The sequence below is a fragment of the Bos taurus genome, chromosome 13, assembly GCF_002263795.3.
Source record: "Bos taurus isolate L1 Dominette 01449 registration number 42190680 breed Hereford chromosome 13, ARS-UCD2.0, whole genome shotgun sequence".
Taxonomy (NCBI): domain Eukaryota; kingdom Metazoa; phylum Chordata; class Mammalia; order Artiodactyla; family Bovidae; genus Bos; species Bos taurus.
In genome coordinates, this window is record NC_037340.1 from 12,828,658 (window position 1) to 12,847,623 (window position 18,966).

At 49.0% G+C, this 18,966-nt stretch overlaps 1 long non-coding RNA gene across 1 annotated transcript in view; it reads left to right on the top strand.

The window, feature by feature from the left end:
- Positions 1-2,954: 2,954 nt before the first annotated feature.
- The window catches only part of LOC132346877 (uncharacterized), a 56,770-nt gene continuing 40,758 nt past the window's right edge, over positions 2,955-18,966 (top strand). Inside the window, exons 1-3 of the long non-coding RNA XR_009496839.1 lie at positions 2,955-5,810; positions 6,070-6,184; positions 11,263-13,492. This is a non-coding gene — a long non-coding RNA (uncharacterized lncRNA). The remainder of the gene's footprint in view (positions 5,811-6,069; positions 6,185-11,262; positions 13,493-18,966) is intronic.

The window sequence follows — 18,966 nt, forward strand, 5'->3', positions numbered from 1 at the left end:
TGACCTCATTTGGAAATAGGGTCTCTGCAGGCACAGTGAAGGTAAGGATGGAGATGAGATGAGCCTGGATCAGGGTGGGTCTGGAGTTCACCAAGAGCATCTGTATAGGAGAGAAGGAAACAGGGACATAGAGAAGGCAGCTGTGTGAAGACAGAGGCAGAAATGGGAGTGATGTGGCCATGAGCCAAGGAATGCCAGGAGCTGCCAGAAGCTGGAAGAGGCCAGGAAGATGTCTTCCCCAGAGAGCATGGTTCTGCTGACACCTTGACTTTTGGCCTCTGGCCTCCAGACTGTGAAATAAAAATTTCTATTGCTTCCGGCTTGTAGTGATTTGTTAGGGCAGCAGCAGGGAGCTAATACGGTGTGCTCTTTTTTTTTCTTTTGGCCACACTGGGTCTTCATTGCAGCTCACAGGCTCTTTGTTGCTTCACACAGGCTTTCTCTAGTTCTGGTGTGTGGGCTTCTCATTGCCGTGGATTCTTACTGCAGAACTTGAGCTTCTGTAGTTGTGGCCTGTGGACTCTAGAACTCTGGCTCAGTGGTTGTGGTACATGGACTTAGTTGCTCCGTGAAATGTGAAATCTTCCCGAACCAGGGATTGAACCCATGTTTACACTGGCCTGCGGATTCTTATCCACTCTGCCACCAGGAAGTCACATAGTGTATTCTTGATAAGGGACGGTTGTTACCATCTTTCTTTTAAGGAGAAGAGTGGACCATTTGGAGGCTTGCTGGCAAAGGAGGACAAAAGGGCAATCGGAGGAGGATGCCCCTGGAGCTGGAGGGTCAGGGCTTTGCCAAGCAGGTCAGGGTGTGCGGGCAGAGGCGCTGGGTGTTAACGCTCTGAGGAGTTAATGTGCCCCTTCCCATCTTTCCTGCTCCCATCCATGCTGACACGCTTCCCAGGGGTGGTGAGGGGGACACAGAATGCCTTCCATAGCCTCAGAAAGCCAGTGGACATCCCAGAGCCCCTGGTCTCCTGAGCCAGGGCTGGACAGTGCTCAGAGGTGATGTGACTAAGCCTGGACCTGTGGTCTCCCTGGTGAGGGCTGAGCAGCTGGGTGGGGATGGAGGACCGATGGGAGAGGGATGCCCCCTGCCCCGACCTGTTCGGCTGCCCTGGGCACAGGTGCCCAAACAGCAGAAGCTGATGGAGGGCCGGCCCAGTTCTGTTTGCTCAGTTATGAGGAGATGGAATGTAGGCGCCCTGGAATCTGGGGTGTGTTTAACCTTTGCAAGCTTCTGACCACAGACGCGCAGCAGCACCTACCTGATGGGTATCTGTGGCACCCCGGGAAGCAAAGCCTGCTGCCTCCAGATCGTCTCAGTCTGTGGAGCCTGGGAGGCCTGGGCTCCTGAGTCCAACTCCGTTCCGGCAAGAAGTGAGGTGTGCTCCCCCTTCTCATACCATGGGGGGAGTTACAGCAGCTCACTCATGTCGCGTTAAGGGATCTCAGAAGCCAAGGGTGGCCCACCTGCTCCCACGTCCTTGCTGCTCCCTCCATCGTCATGAATTTGGTTTGCAAACCCAGGACCACCTTGCGAGAGAGGAGGCTGCAAGGACTAAGTCTCCAGCCCCACTGCAGAGTTGCCTGCCGTAGCTCCCATGCCCACCAGGGAGAGAGACCTGGGCCTTCCCTGTCCGGGGGTTGGGGGTGGGGGGTGGCGCCTGCTCTGACCTTGACCTTCCTCCGCAGGGATGCCAGTCCCAGCACAGCCTCCCATGAAGCGGAAGGAGCAAGGCATAGGATGTGGGTGGAGCCAGGGCACCGCCAGACCTCCTAGTGGTCCAGGCTAGAGCTCTGCATGTTTTCCAGAAGGCAGCAGTAAGCCAGGGGGAGCCGGGCTGGAAGGAAGGGTTTCAGCTTCCTCTTTGTAAAAGGGTCAGTTAAGGGAGAAGAGATGAACATGGGGACAGTGGAGGCAGGGGTGTGGGTGAGGATGGAGCAGAGAGCTGTTCTGAGAGGTGAACTCGGACCGGAGTCCATATGCACAGAAGGTGCGGTGAGGGGGAGAATTTTCCCATACAGACCCTGTGCGCTCCTGGATAAACCAGGCCCAGCACGCAGTGGGCATTAAAGAAAGACTTGCTCGGTCCCTCCTCCTAGCGCCCACCCAGCGCCTCACCTGCACCCAGTCCTGCATTTCCCGCCCCTCCCCTTCCACGGCTGGATCTGTAGCTCCATCAACCAGGCTCTCCGACTTTTTTTTTTTTTTGAAAATACTGCAGATGTCACCGACAGGCCACCCCAGAACTGCAACTCTGTAACTCCACGGAATGTGTAATTATAGCAACACAAGCATCAAATTACCAAGGACAAGTAGCTGCAAAGTAATTACATGATTTTTTGTTACTGGGAGGGTTTGGGGATTTCTCCCCCCCCTTTTAAGCTTTAAAAACACCCTTTGAGTGGGCGGGTAGGGAAGGAGGTGGCAGGTGGGCCAGAGGATAAGAGAGACTAGTGAGTGAGTTCCATTCGCTCCTCCTCAAGCTGAGAGGGGCCGTTGGGTAGAAGGGTCAGGGAGATGAGGGAGCAGCAGGGGGTGGGTGGTTATTCCTGGGGGGGCGGGCTCCAGAACCACCATGAAGTGATGGTCCCCCACGCTATATCCTCAACATGCTCCCTCAGCTCCTCTCTCCCACCCCATCACACATTTCTCATGGACCCTTCAGCCTCTGCAAAAACCACAGGCTGCCGCCAGAAGGGGACCTTGGTCTCGATATGCCTCCTGAGCAGCAGATGGGAGGCTGTGCAGCCCTGGCTCCGACCAGCACCCCAGTGGCCTGGAGGGTGGGGAGGGGTGGTTCTGAGTGCAGCCCTCCCGACCTGCATCTCCTGTCCACCGGTGCCCGATGGTTGTTTGCGGTGTTATCATCCCTCCCTCGCTCTCCGGCCCCCGCAGCTGCTTGGCCGGCCAGGGACAGCCCCAGCATGGCCCCTGCTGGGCTCAGCCCCAGGCTGCCATCTGCATCTGCCCAGCTCGGGCCTGGGTGGCTGGTGACTGTGGAATGGCTGCAGGACTAGACTGAAGTGGGACTTGGCTCTAGAGGCAGGACAGCAGGTAGGAGAGGGATGTGTGGTCCCTGTTGTTCTCCAGTGGGTGCCAGGCTGCCCACGGCGAGCTGGAGGCAGGTCTGCCTCTGAGACGCTGTGCAGGGGCCCGTCCTGTGAGCCCTGTGCTGCTCTGGCAGACCCTCGTGCTGACTTTAAGATGAATCGTCTGCCCCCGGCCTCTCATCCCGTGTGCACAGTTGCTAATCTGCACTTACTTGACCTAATGCCTCAGAAAGGTTTGGTCAGCTCCCTGCACACGTGTGTGCCTGAATCCTGTCTCTACCGCTGGATGCCCCCGCGGTGCTCTCGCCACGGTGGGACCCCACACGGTGCTCTTTTCACAGGACACTGTGTCTTGTGAACGTCCTCAGACGTGCAGAGCAGCCACTCTCTCACACCCATTATGGTTTAGATTACAGAGCAATTATCCCGCTGAGCAGCTGTGTAATTCACAGGTCACATCCACTCACCTGCTAATGGCATCGGCAGACCCATGGTGAGCAGAACCCAGAAAGCCAGAAGCTGATGTCCCTGAACCCTTAGTATGGTGGGGAAGTGATGGGAGCTCTTGATTCAGACTCCCAGGCCTGTGGAGTGGGAGGTAGGGCTGGGGTCCCTGGGAAAGCATGGGAATCAGGCTGCATGGGCCAGAATCATTTGAGCAGAGTGGGCAAGGGCATTTTGGCTGGATTTGGAATGTCATGTGGCCAGCTCTTTGAATGGCCCAGTAACTTATTTGATCGGGGTGCAAGAATTCCATTTCTAGGTCTCCAAGGGGCAGATGCCCAGCAGAGAAATGCCACCAGCATAGCAGTCCTGGTGGAGCCCCATCCACGCGCCATCTGTCTCTCTCTGTGACGGGAGATCGACGGAAACAGTTGGAATTGTAGAGTCAAAGACATCTAGAGGATGGTCGTCCAAGACGTTTACTCATCTACTCAGGTTTAGCGAAGTCTAGAATTTAATTACTCAAAGGGAAGGGAGCAAACTAATTATACTTTTCAGCTACTTTCTGCACAGAAGCAGAGAGGGAAGAACAAAAGCCCCTTTTCACCCCAGCCCAAGCCTAGTCTCCCACAAGCCCAGGAATAGCCTTTGGTAACAGGCAGTATATGTACTTCTTTTAGTTATACATTTATAGATAGGTCATGCACATCTATGATTTTTAAAATCACTCAGATGGGCCAATCTTGTTCTGTTAATTTGCTTGTTTTCCTTGACAATCTGCAGTGGAAAGCTTTCCATGTCGCTATCTGTGTGTGTGCTCACATGACCCTTGTTATCCACTATGTAGTGTTCCATAGTGAGATGGCTCCTCGTTTATGTCACTGCTCCCATAGCAACTGTTCCCATTTTATGATATCACAAGTGATCCTCCAGTGTCTGGGAATGCATTTTCCTGTAGGTTATAGATTATGAATAGGAATGAAATATAAACATATATCTGATTAATAGCCTAAACAAGATTCTTTCCTCCTTCCTTCTTGTTTTGTTTCTTCCTTCTTTCCTTTTCTTAAATGTAACAGGAAGCTGGAGGGAGGTGGTCCAGGGCTGCTCAAGGATATTTTCTGTCTCCTGGTTCTGCCATCCTCATATGTGGCTTTGGTCCTCTTAGTGAAAGCTCCATTATCTTCTGTATTTCAACAAGGTAGGAGGAAGAGTGAAAATGAAGGGCAAGAGCCAAGGGCTTTCTGCTCCTGAGAACTCGTGTGTGTGTGTGTTGTGGGAGTGGGTGTGGAAGGCAGCCCTTCCATAGGAGTGCACTGCTATGTAGATGGTCAGACTGTGTCACATGGCCAATCTGAGCCTTAATGATGGCTGGAAAGGAATTTATTTTATAGGCTCAGCTGTTGAGGAAGGCAAGGGAGGAGGTGTTTGAAATTGTGTGTGATCTGTCCTCGGAGTTCCTCTGCCCCAGGATATGTGTGAAGAGAGCTGTAGCAGACATTGCTTAGACTGGGTTTTGTTTCATTTCGAGCTGTTTGACCTGCTATTCAGGGTCTAAGGTCTGACCTTCTTTCCTTCACTGTCCCTCTGGCTCAGTTTCCTCATCTCTGAGCACTGAAGAATCACATGCTCTGTGCACCCTGCCTTGGACCCCACCGTCTGGGGAGGCTTGGCCACCTCTTTCCAGAGCCCACCCTTCTCCGAGGTGCAGTTACACCTGATGTCTTCTCTGAAGCATTCTCTGCCTGCTCAGCTGGGCAAAGCCTTCTTTTTCCCCACATTGGAGAGTCTGCTTTTGCTCTCAGTTCCCCTCCCCATCTTTCCTAGAATTATTCCGAGGGGTCTGTTTGCCCCAGAAACTAAGGAGGGAAAAAATAAATCAGCAGAAAGAAGGCCATGGCCTCAGGCTAGATTCAGAGACAAGGCCTGCCACATGGACTCAGGTAGGGTCTATATTCAGTTAAGGCCTTGTGGATTTGTGCTGCAATTCCGGAGCTTGGTGGCTGCAGGGAGAAAGTGAGGAAGCAATTTTGCCGAGTCTGGAGGGTCTCTGGGGCCAAGGTGGGCACTGGGGTGGGGAGAGATGGGTTCCCCCTGGAGTCGATGTTGGAGGGCCTGGGGGGAGCTGCAGGTGGAGAATCAGGTCGAGAGATCTCCCACCCAAGCCTCTGGGTTCCAGCACCGTGGAGTGACACGTGGAGGTCTGTGAGAAGCAGTGACCTTGGCACCAACGTGGGAACCTTTGGCATAGCTGGTGCTGAAGGCTGAGAGGTGGAAGATGGCCACGGTGCCTGGAGGATGGCCCTGGTGAGCCCCCTCAAGGGGTCCTGGGGGTGGGCAAGGTGGGGGGCTGGAGTTGCAGAGGCCTTTATAGCAGGTGGGGCAGAGCTAAGACGCGGTGCTATAGAACCAGGATGTTGATGCCTGCCTTAAAGTGGGTGGCCTCAGATGACTTACGCAGAGGCTGTCTTCAGGTCTGGGTGACAGTCCCATGAGGCCAGGCTCTGTCCACTTCCTGCTCACACCAGCTGCCTGCTCTCGGGGTGGGTCCCCTTCTGTTTTGCAGCTGCGCTTTGCTGCGAGGTGACTTTGGAGAGGACTCCAGGAAGCAGCGTTGTCCACAGCCAGCCAGTCGATGGGCACTGGGTGCTGGTCATAGATGTGCCTCCAGGTTCTTCCAGGTAACATCACTGTACTTTCTCTGCAGCGGAATTTTAAAGTTTCTGCCTTGTGCATGTGAGCTCAGTTGTATCTGACTCTTTGAGGCCCCATGGACTGTGTAGTAGCCCACCAGGCCTCTCTGACCTTGGGATTTCCCAGGCAAGAAAACTGGAGTGGGTTGCCATTTCCTTCTCCAAGGGATCTTCCTGACCCAGGGATCAAACCTGCCTCTCCCTGTGTCTCCTGCATTGGCAGGTGGGTTCTTTACTGTCTGAACCATTCTGCCTTGTATCAGATTCCAAGTTATTTTCAAAGGAGGATTGACCTTCTTAATTTTTCTTCCCTTCTGCCTTCAGCCAAGCTGACTTCCCTCCACAGATATTTATTAAGCTCACAGTCATTGACAGGAACCATCTCAGACTGGCTTCACCATGTATAAGGTGGCCACGTTGAATGAATTACTTGTCTTCACTGTCCATGGTTGGTTTATCTATTAAGAGGAGGATAATAGTCATATCTTGTTTGATGTTGGCAGGATTAAGTGGCTTCCTACAGGTTGTGAACCAGTGAAGTGAAGTTGCTCAGTCATTTCTGACTCTTTGTGACCCCATGGACTGTAACCTACCAGGCTCCTCCATCCATGGAGTTTTCCAGGCAAGAGTACTGGAGTGGGTTGCCATTTCCTTCTCCGGGGGATTTTCCCCACCCAGGGATCGAACCCAGGTCTCCCACATTGCAGGCAGACGTTTTACCTTCTGAGCTACCAAGCGCTTAGAATCTGTGATTTGCACATAGTAAGAGGTAGACAACAGCAATGGTCACTGTTATTACTGCACGTGACAGTAACGGTGGTCGGAGCTCAGTGGACAAAACTGACATGGTTCCTGTCTTCACAGGGCTCACAGCCCAGGGCTTGAAGGCGTGTGCTCAGCCCAGGACCACTGCTGATTGTGATGATGCAAGACTCTTGTTTCACTGGGTGCATCAAATAGGCCAGTCCTGGGAAGGATAATGTGATCTGACCATTGCATTTCTTGCACTTGCATGAACACTCAAAGTTTTTCTGCCCATCTTGTCTCCCTTTCACCCTGCCTTAGAATTTACTGTTTCTTCTACCTAAAAAATAAATAGTAGCACACATTCATGTAGCTGTGACCACGTGCCAGGCAGTGTTCTGACTTATATACATCAACATATTTAAGTCTCATGTCAGCCCTATGGGGTAAGTACTGTTGTTATACTGAGCCACAGAGAGGTCAGATAACTTGCCCAGGGTCACACAATAGTGAAATGGCAGACAAAGTAGGATTTGATTCCAGAAAGTCTCTTAAACCCCAGGCTGTGCAGAACCATCACGGCACTGGGTCCTTTCCTGTCACTCAAGCATATTTCTTCAGAAAACCTTCTCTGTCAAATCTAAACCAGCATAATCTCTCATGTTGTCATATTTCTTTTTCTTTAACATCTTTAAGATGTTAAAAAAATACATTATTTTTTACACATTTGTGGATCCATATACATTGTATGGCATTTTTTTTACAAGTTTTAAAATTTTATATAAATAATGTCATACATATATATCATTCTGCAACTTGGGTTTTTGCTCAATAATGTTTCTGAAATTTGTAAACATTGAAGATATGCTTCTAGGTCATTTATTTGAATTAACAGAAGTGTAATCCATTTTATGACTGCTGCTGCTGCTGCTAAGTTGCTTCTGTCGTGTCCGACTCTGTGCAACCCCATAGACGGCAGCCCATCAGGCTCCCCTGTCCTTGGGATTCTCCAGGCAAGAACACTGGAGTGGGTTGCCATTTCCTTCTCCAATGCATGAAAGTGAAAAGTGAAAGTGAAGCCGCTCAGTCGTATCCAACTCTTAGCGACCTCATGGACTGCAGCCTACCAGGCTCCTCCGTGCATGGGATTTTCCAGGCAAGAGTACTGGAGTGGGGTGCCACTGCCTTCTCCCATTCATACCTATAATTCACCTACTCTCTTTTTGATGGACATTTAGATTGCTTCTGATGTTTTTCTGCTATAAACAATATTGGAATGAACAGTCTTGGGCATGTGTCCTTGGAGACATGGGAGAAAGCATCTGTATAAAAAATTCTGTACTCAGAAGGGTCATGGGTCTTGAAAATATTGAACTTTACTAGATGTTGCCACGTTTCTATCTGAGGGAGATGCTAGCAGTTCATTCCCCCAACAGCAATTTATGAGACTTTCTTTTTCTCCATGTCAAACAATCTGATTTTGTTCTGAGAAGATCACACTAGTGATGAGTAAAAAGTGAGCTGGGTGAGGGTAGGAAGGCGTGCACGGGGGTCCAGACACACAGAGAGCTAAGAACCGGGACAGTCAAGGTTTCTCGCTCCAAACTGGCGGTGGAGAACTTCCTGCACGATCCTCTGCTGTCTGTTCCCGTTTTCCCTTTTATCATTGGGCTGGCGAGGACGGAATTATCTGCTTGTCAAGTGTTATCAATCAAATATCAAATTGTGTGGGCAACTGAACCGCTCTTCTTTGTAGAAAATTATTATTTGTTTTTTATTTAACAAAACTCAAGGCTGAGAGGGTGCTCCGTTGTGCCCTTCTGTGGTTTTAGCGCTTTCTCGGCTTTGGCTCAGCCCCGGCTTGTTTATCATGCATGTGTTGTAGTGCAAATGTGGAACAAATGAAGCCGAGATATCAAATTAATACTGTGATCTGTTTTTCTGTTTTGTTGCCATAACAATCTGTGGCTCTTGAAGCAAAGAGAAAATTAGAATTGTATTAAAGGTGTTTACACCATGTACACTCCATCCTGCCTTATTATTTATTGCTATAATAAGTGTATTTAACATTTTGCTTAAGGAGGGCTCTTTTCTACTTCCTTTTGCCTTGTGGTTTTTCTGCTTGTCCTTCTAAACTGGCTGTGCTTTTGACCTTGATATTTCCTGTAGTTCTGAGCAGAAAGGATGCTTCATGACCTCATGATTCCTTGTATTTATTCCTCCCCTTCCCGCCCCCATTTCCCCCCAATCCTGGGAGCTCCTTTTAGTCAGGAGTCTTGGTTAGAAACAAAACAGGACTTGGAGTATGTTTTCCTCCTTTGTTTGCCTCATTCTTTCCTTCTAAACCTGAATTGGAGGTTCAGCATCCTTTGGGAGAGATGAGGAGAAGCTGGGGTGGAAGAAAGGAGAATCAGAGCAATTTATGCCTCAGAAGAAGTGCAATGGAAATCAACATGGCACATGGAGGCCCAGGATGCGGGTCCCCTATCTCCCTCCATTCCACTCTATTCCCATGGTCAAGCGCTCAGCTCCCCAGAGCCCTCTTTGACAGACGACCTTACTCTGCCAACCATCACAAGCTGCAATCCAGTGGGACACAGTGTGGCTGAAATGGTGGGGCTGGGGTGATGGGAGCCCCTCCCCCCACTAACTAGATCACTTTACCTGCATAGGTAAATTGGGACCATCCAGTGTCATAAGCTCTTCGAAAGCTCTTTGATGCTATTCCTGCTCCATTTATCAGTCTACAATTCCTAGATAATGCTGGGCACACACAAGGAGCTCAAGAAGAGCTTCATCCCCTGATTGTTTGGGTTATTGGTGAGGGAAGATGTGTGTAAAGATGTTTATGAGTTATGCCCACTTCAGGGCATCTGTGGCTCCAGAGGCAATAGAATGAAAAGGAACATTGCTTTTCTTAAAAAAATTAATATATTTTTGGCTGTGCTGGGTCTTCACTGCTGTGTGAGCGCTTTCTCTGGTTTTGGCAGCAGGGGCTACGCTCTAGTTGCAGCGTGCAGGCTTCTCATTGCGGGGCTTCTCTTGTTGCAGAGCACAGGCTATAGACAAGGGCTTCAGCGGCTGTGGCACACAGGCTTAGTTGCCCCACAGCATGTGGGTTGTTCTCGGACCAGGCCTGGAACCTGTGTCTGCTGCCTTAGAAACTGGATTCCTAACCGTGGCCCACCAGGGCAATCCTGGAAAGGTACATTTCTGACCCTTCTTGGAAGAGTCCTCCGGGTGACCTATGTCTGCTTTCTTCTGTGGGGGGGAATGTGGGCAGAGAGGGGACATGGGTCCCCTCTGCCTGGTGACTCTCTGTACAAAAAGGTCAGAGCCAAAGAGGCCCTGTTGTCCTTTACTGCCCAGGGGCCCTTGAATCAGGTCTCAAGCCCAGGGCATGATGAAGACCCTTTCTTGTGTGAGTCTCTTTTTAGACTCAAACCAAGGGTGGTCCCTGGTTATGTCAGTAATACAGGCAAAGAAAGCCCACTAGGGCCAAGAAAAAAAATCAACCTTTCTGTCAATGCCAAAGTTTTTTTCTTAGATTCTTGCACATGGGCCCACACTTGAGGACACAAACAAACTTTTTTTTTTCTGGCCAAGGCACATGGCAGGCAGGGTCTTAGTTCCCTATCCGGGATGAAACCGGTACCCCCCTGCAATAGAAGCGCAGAGTCCTAACCACTGGACCACCTGGGAATTCCAACACACATACTCCTAAAAAGAAAGGATAAAGAGGGCAAAATTGGGTTTGCAGTCCGGGTTAGCATGTGAGTGGTCATAGTGTCATCACACAGGAGGCGGCTGCTTGACTATGGCAACTGGGATCTGGAGGGAGGAGGGTGAAATGGAAGGAATATTAAGCAGGCTGGCGAAGGGAAGATGCAGCGAGTGACAGGAGGGTCTGCGATGGTTGGGCAAGCTTGGTTCTGGGTGCATCTTTGAAAAAAGCACGTCCTGTCAGGTTTCCTGTCTCTTTCTTCAGAGCCCCCTTTTTTTCGCCTGGATGCCCATCCCAAGTCTTAGGGCAGAGGTTCCTCTAAAAGTAGGGTTGTGGTGGGCAAAATCAGACAGGAGGTACGGCCCAGTCATCCCCAAGCACCAACTCTTTGCATTTATGAATAACCTGTTAAAAATGTTCCTCTTTAGTCACCTTCTCTCAGTCATGTCTGAGAAGGCTGAGTAAACACAGTAAATTCTTGTGTATCAGTGGATTTAAATTGCTTAGACAGTGCCACATCCGCTACTTCAGTCAGCATTTCTGACCATAAGGGTTACTACTGTCGTGTGATTATTTTTCTGTTGTGCCCTTAACTCAGGTATAGGGATGTGAAGTAACTCGTCCAGGTTCACGCAAAGAGGAAATGCATGACTTCAGAGCACTCTGCGATTCTGCTTGCTTCAACGAGCACAGTGTGTATGTGTGAGACGAGGGAGCAGTGGAACTTTGCTTTTATTTGGTTGAATTCCCTTGTGTCTACATGGTCTGAATGTCAGTGGCTGAAACAGGTACAAGGGAGCAGGCTGCAGCAGCAGTGCAGAAATGTGCACTTCCTAACTTACGTGGGACATGACAGTTTTGTTTGTTCCAAATAAATACTTTGCAGTATCCTGCAGATAAAACGTGCCTGTTATCCTTGCTTTAAAAACCTTCACAGAATGCGTGCACTTCTGTTTGTGTGGGAAGATGTATTGTGAAATATTAACATAATCTTTCTCCTCACAAAGACACACACGCAGTTGTTATCCCATGGTACTACACTCAATGAGGATAACAGAAAACAGGTCTTTCCCAAAATAGAATTGCCAGACTTAGCAAATAAACAAACAGGACACACAGTTCAATCTGATTCAGATAAATGACAAATACTTTTTAGTATATTCTATGCAGCATCTGTGGAAAATTCTGAAAGAGATGGGAATACCAGACCACCTGACCTGCCTCTTGAGAAATCTATATGCAGGTCAGGAAGCAACAGTTAGAACTGGACATGGAACAACAGAATGGTTCCAAATAGGAAAAGGAGTACGTCAAGGCTGTACACTGTCACCCTGCTTCTTTAACTTATATGCAGAGTACATCATGTGAAATGCCAGACTGAATGAAGCACAAGCTGGAATCAAGATTGCTGGGAAAAATATCAGTAACCTCAGATACGCAGATGACACCACCCTTATGGCAGAAAGTGAAGAGGAACTAAAAAGCCTCTTGATCAAAGTGAAAGAGGAGAGTGAAAAAGTTGGCTTAAAGCTCAACATTGAAAAAACGAAGATCATGGCATCTGGTCCCATCACTTCATGGGAAATAGATGGGGAAACAGTGGAAACAGTGTCAGACTTTATTTTGGGGGGCTTCAAAATCACTGCAGATGGTGATTGCAGCCACGAAATTAAAAGATGCTTACTCCTTGGAAGGAAAGTTATGACCAACCTAGATAGCATATTGAAAAGCAGAGACATTATTTTGCCAACAAAGGTCCGTCTAGTCAAGGCTATGGTTTTTCCAGTGGTGGTGTATGGATTTGAGAGTTGGACTGTGAAGAAGGCTGAGTGCCGAAGAATTGATGCTTTTGAACTGTGGTGTTGGAGAAGACTCTTGAGAGTCCCTTGGACTGCAAGGAGATCCAACCAGTCCATTCTAAAGGAGATCAGCCCTGGGTGTTATTTGGAAGGAATGATGCTAAAGCTGAAACTCCAGTACTCTGGCCACCTCATGCAAAGAGTTGACTCACTGGAAAAGACCCGGATGCTGGGAGGGATTTGGGGCAGGAGGAGAAGGGGACGACAGAGGGATGAGATGGCTGGATGGCATCACCGATTCGATGGATGTGAGTCTGAGTGAACTCCAGGAGTTGGTGATGGGACAGGGAGGCCTGGCGTGCTGCGATTCATGGGGTCGCAAAGAGTCGGACACGACTGAGCGACTGTACTAACTTAACTATGCAACATATGGGATATACTTGTACTAATTGACATTTATCTGAAATTCAAATGCAATGGATGTCTTGTAATTTTCTCTGGCAACCTTATCCCAAAGAATGAAGTCAAACAACGGAAGTAACACGCTTGGCTTTTAAGTTTACAAACGGTGGCTTAGTGTAAAATAGAAACACCAGGAAGAGGAAAGCTCTGGGTTGAGGAAGGGATCGAAGCCAGGGAGGAAAGAGATAATGGTGACTGTAGCTATTTCCCGCACCTCTCTGTGTTCCACAGATAACTTCAGGGTTTGCAGGTACCCTGCGGTACCCAGAATCAGCCAGGACGCTGGAACGAGGACCCACGCAAGCTCCGCCCACTCCCACCCAACAGCCGTCCCAGAATGCCTTGTCCCAGAGACCGGATGTCCCCGGATTCCTCGCAGTCCCTCAGGCCGGAAGGAGGTGTTTGCTGTCTGTGGGGTTCACCCCAGGCCGCGGTGGACCTACGTCACCACAGGCGTTGTCAAGGGTCACGGGCGAGGTCAAGGACCGGCTGCTGAGAAGCAGCACCAGGACACTGAGGATGCCGGAGGAGGCTGCTGCGTGGAGTTCATGCCCGGCCTACCGCCAGGTAAGCTGCCACAGCCTGTCTTGACTGGCCAGAGTGGGGCAAACACAACGTGATATCCGCGTTTACCCAGAAAACCTGATGAGGTTCAAGTTGAAAACAAGGGCCATGTGAGAGGTGATGAGTGGGAAGGACAATAATGGGCCTTGCGCTCCGGAGGTCGTGGTCAGAGACGTTTGCGCAGCCTGTGGGGTTGCTGTGGGAACCACGCCAAGATGCCGAGGCCAGGACGCCTGGGGGCGGGGCGGTTTCAGCTCCACCTTATCAAGTGGTGAGGCTGCGGCCTAGTGACCCTGAGGCCTGGCCAAGCACGACTGGGAGGGACCATATCTTCCCGCCCCCTGAATACAGGAGCGCACGCTTCCGTTGCCCTTGACAGTGGACTGTGCCCTCTGTAGCCACCAGGGAGCGTCTGGTGATCTGCCGTCCTTGCCCTCCTGATCTGGGCTTTTATCAGCTGTGCGTCTTTAGGTCATTAGGGAAACCCTGGAACCGAACTATTGGCGCCCTTTGTTGGCTGGCTGGCCTTAAATGAACACTCAACAACTGAAACTCATTTGCTTCCCTATAAAATGGAAACAAGAATGCCCCCTTCCTTGGGTCCCTCTGAGGATTAAATGAGGTAATGAGCCAATATATTGCAACACGTGGCACATGGCTGGGACGCCCAAGGTCAGCTTTTTGGGCATAAACGTTTTGTTGGGGCGCTGCCTACCTCGACCACATCCTTGCTCCTTCTCCTCTCCGGCTCCGCCTGCCATCCATCCTATTAAGATCATCTCCCAGAGAAGGACCATTCAGGCTTCCTGGTGGAACTGATATTGTGTAACCTCTTCCAGAATTGTTGCCTTTTCGGCTTTTATTAAATTGTGGAGTGCAAGGCTTCAGGTTCTAAATGGAGTTTGTTAAAGAGGAAGTGTTTGGACCAAGGAACCCTTTCCTGCTGTGGGGAAAGGGGGCGGATCAGAGCAGATGGCAGGTGCAGCCTGAGAGGAGCAGGATGGTGCAGTGCTGGGCACTGGTCTGGGCCTGTTCCCAGCACACGGTGATGCTCTTGTGTCTCCAGCAGTTGGCCAGGAGATGCCTGGGTGCTAGGAGCCGGCCGGCAAAATTACAAGCTCACGACCCTGTGGTCTTTCAGCGTCACACTGCCACAGATGTCTATTCTTGGCTGGGGTGATTAGCCTCAAAGTGGAAAGTTGGCAGGAAGAGAATGTGGCCTTCCTGCAGCGAGGGACTTGATGATGTATATTTGGTACAGTTTTCAGCTGCCAGAGAGGAAAGGCAGCTAATCAGATGAGCTCATCCTACCTGGAGATTTCAGCTGGTCCAGGCGAGGATAGAATCATAGCTCCAGGTCGGATGATTCCTTGTACTGATTTTGATGCAGCCATTTTGACATAGGCATGGCAAAAAGGAAAAAAAGGCCCCCCCCACCCCCACCCCCGACACTGTTGAACCTTAACCCATCTTGAACCTCTTCCTTGCTCCTGAGTAAAGTTCAGGGGTGCAGTTAAGCCAAGGATGCAGTGAGGGTGTGAAAGGGGTAGGATGAGGGTTTTGAGCATGTTTTTTATTGCAGTATAGTTGCTTCACAGCGCCGTGGCAGAAACACTGCAGAGCAAAGTGAGTCAGCCATGTGTATTTCTATATTCTTTCCCTTTTGGGTTTCCCTCCCATCTAGGACACCACAGTCTATTAAGTAGAGTTCCCTGTGCTATACAGCATGTTCCCATCAGTTGTCTGTTTTATTCTTAGTATCAGTAGGGGTCCTTAACCTCTAGGATCTGATGCCTGATGATCTGAGGTGAAACTGATGTAATAAAGTGCACAGAAACTGTAAAGTGCTTGAATCATCTGAAAACCACGCCCACCTCCAATCCATGGAAAAACTGTCTTCCACGAAATCTGCCCCTGGTGCCAAAAAGGTTGGGAACCACTGATCTATACAATATTTCTAGATTTCCACATGGATGCGTTAGTATATGATACTTGTTTTTCTCTTTCTGACTTCACTCTGTATGACACTCTCTGGATTCATCCACGTCTCTACAAATGACCCAGGTTTGTTCCTTTTTATGGCTGCTTGCATGCGTGCTAAGTCATTTCAGTCATGTCTGACTCTGTGTGACCCTATGAACTGTAGCCTGCCAGGCTCCTCTGTCCATGGAATTCTCCAGGCAAGAATACTGAAGTGGGTTGCCATTGCCTTCTCCATTTTATGGCTGAGTAATATTCAACTGTGTATATGTACTATATCTTTTTAATCCACTCCTTTGGTAATGGACATTTAGGTTGCCTCCATGTCCTGGTTATTGTAAATAGTGCTGCTATGAACATTGAGGTGCATGTGTCTTTTTGAATTATGGTTTTCTTTGGTGAAGTCAAATGGGCCTTAGGAAGCATCACTACAAACAAAACTAGTGGAGATGATGGAATTCCCTAAAAGATGATGCTGTGAAAGTGCTACACTCAATATGCCAGAAAATTTGGAAAACTCAGCAGTGGCCACAGGACTGGAAAAGGTCAGTTTTCATTCCAATCCCAAGGAAAGGCAATGCCAAAGAATGTTCAGACTACCACACAATTGCACTCATCTCAAATGCTAGCAAAGAAATGCTCCAAATTCTCCAAGCAAGGCTTCAAACAGGACATGAACCAAGAACTTGCAGAAGTTCAAACTGGATTTAGAAAAGGCAGAGGAACCAGAGATCAAATTGCCAACATCCATTGGATCAGAGAAAAAGCAACAGAGTTCCAGAAAAACATCTACTTCTGCTTTATTGACTATGCCAAAGCCTTTGACTGTGTGGATCACAGTAAACTGTGGAACATTCTTCAGGAGATGGGAATACCAGACCACCTTACCAGCCTCCTGAGAAATCTGTATGCAGGTCAAGAAGCAACAGTTAGAACCAAACATGGAACAATGGACTGGTTCCAAATTGGGAAAGGAGTAAGTCAAGGCTGTATACTGTCACACTGCTTATTTAATTTATGTGCAAGTACATCACGCAAAACGCTGGACTGGATGAAGCACAAGCTGGAATCAAGATTGCAGGGAGAAATATCAATAACCTCAGACATGCAAATGACACCATGCTTATAGCAGAAAGCAAAGAACTAAAGAGCCTCTTGATTAAAGTGAAAGAGGAGAGTGAAAAAGCTGGCTTAAAACTAAACATTAAAAAAATGAAGATCATGGCATCCGGTCCCAATACTTCCTGGCAAATAGATGAAGAAACAATGGAAACAGTGAGAGACTTTATTTTCTTGGGCTCCAAAATCACTGCAGAGGGTGACTGCAGCCATGAAATTAAGATACTTGCTCCTTGGAAGAAAAGCTATGACAAACCTAGACAGCTGACAAAGGTCTGTATAATCAAAGCTATGGTTTTTCCAGCAGTCATGCATGGATGTCAGAGTTGGACCATAAAAAAGTTGAGCAAAGAATTGATGTTTTTGAACTGTGTGGTGTTGAAGGAGACTCTTGAGAGTCCCTTGGACTCCAAGGAGATCAAATCAGTCAATCCTAAAGAAAACCAGCCCTGAATATTCACTGGAAGAACTGATGCTGAAGCTCCAATACTTTGGCCACCTGATGCAAAGAACTGACTCCATAGAAAAGACCCTGATGCTGGGAAAGATTGAAGGCAGGAGGGAAGGGGATGACAGAGGATGATATTGTTGGATGGCATCACCAACTTGATGGCTCAGGAAACTCAAATAGGGGCTCTATCAACCTAGAGGGGTGGGATGGGGAGGAGGATGGGCGGGGATATATTTATATATATATATGTATACCTATGGCTGATTAATATTGAGGTTTGACAGAAAACAACAAAATTCTGTGAAGCGATTATCCTTCACTTAAAACAATAAATTAATTAAAAAACAGTGGACATGAATTTGAGCAAGCTCTGGGAGTTGGTGATGGACAGGGAAGCCTGGCATGCTGCAGTTCCCTGGGGTTGCAAAGAGTCGGACACGACTGAGCTGCTGGACTGAATTGAACTTTCCCTGGTATTTGCCCAGTGGAGAGAGTGCTGAGTCACCTGGGAGTTCTAAGTTTAGGTTTTTAAGGAAGCTCCATACTGTTTTCTATCTTGGGCTGTATCCAAGTAGCCATTTCAATTGTAGGGTTTCATGGGTGTGAGTGGAGCTTGGCAGTCCCCTGGCCTGTGTGGAAGAGGAGCAAGGGAATCGCCTTCACCTGATCGAAATCCCAGACTTTGGTCATCAAGTGGGCAGAGGAGGAAGGTCACTGGGGCGCACGGGCTTTGGATGGAATGTTGCCTCAAGATGTTACATGCCAACTTTCCCAGAGTCCGAGTGCTGACCTCCTTTTGGGGATAGGAGAAATAAAGCCCCTGCATCTTATTAGGTGTTGATGAAAAAACGTTGCCTGCCATATTAGTAAACAAAAGATCCTGTGGCCTTTAAACTATCACACTGCAGCCACTCCCAGCAGTGCGCCCTGAGGAGACTCAGGATGAGAAAATACAGGACACTGGCCCCAGAGAGCTGAGGCGCACGTCAAAGGGGTGATTCTAGTGAGCCCATCCTCTTGCATCTTCCTATACATAGAAAAGTGCTAACTTTCTTAATTTGAGGTATCTGGTTTTCTTTAAATAACAGTAATCTTTTGATGTTCTGACTACCTGATCTTTGTTGCCAAAATTCTCACATATCCTGGCTCCCCCTTTTACCTCTTTGGAATAGTCCCTCAGAACTGTTTGAGAGGCTGTGTCTTGGACTTCCTAGGTGGCGCTAGTAGTAAGGAACCCTCCTGCCTATGCAGGAATCTTGGGTTCTATCCCTGGGTGGGGAAGGTCCCCTGGAGGAGGGCATGGTAACTCACTCTAGTATTCCTGCTTGGAGAATCCCATGGACAGAGGAAACTGGTGGACTACAGTCCATAGGGTTGCAAAGACTGCAGTGACTTAGCACGCAAGCATATGTGTCTTGGGCTTAAGTCCTCAGTTTTGTCTGCCAAATAAAACAACTCTGAACTTTTAGGCTGTGCGTTTTTTTCAGTTGACACACGACAAGCCCCTTTCCTTCCTTCGTTTTTCTTGCCTGTTTTATAATTAAGCTGTGTCAGGTTCTTAGTTGCAAATCTCAGGATCTTTCATTGCGATGCATAGACATCGCCACCATCGCATGGTGGTGGCGCACTGCTGGTAGTTGCGGCACGTGACTCTGCCGCATGTGGGGTCTTAGTTCCCCGGCCAGGGATTGACGCCGTCTCTCTTGCACTGCAAGGAAGATTCTTAACCGCTGGGCCACCAGGGAAGTCCCTCCGCCTTCCCTCCTTTTGATGCTCTTGTAAGGTGAGCCCAACCACCCCCCTAACTAGTGACCCCCCAGATTCATGTCTCCCACATCTGTTTCCAGCCCTGCCTCCTGAGATCAAGATCAGGAGAGATATGAACATGATATAAACCTACTTGATAACCCACAATCCCCTTCCAGGA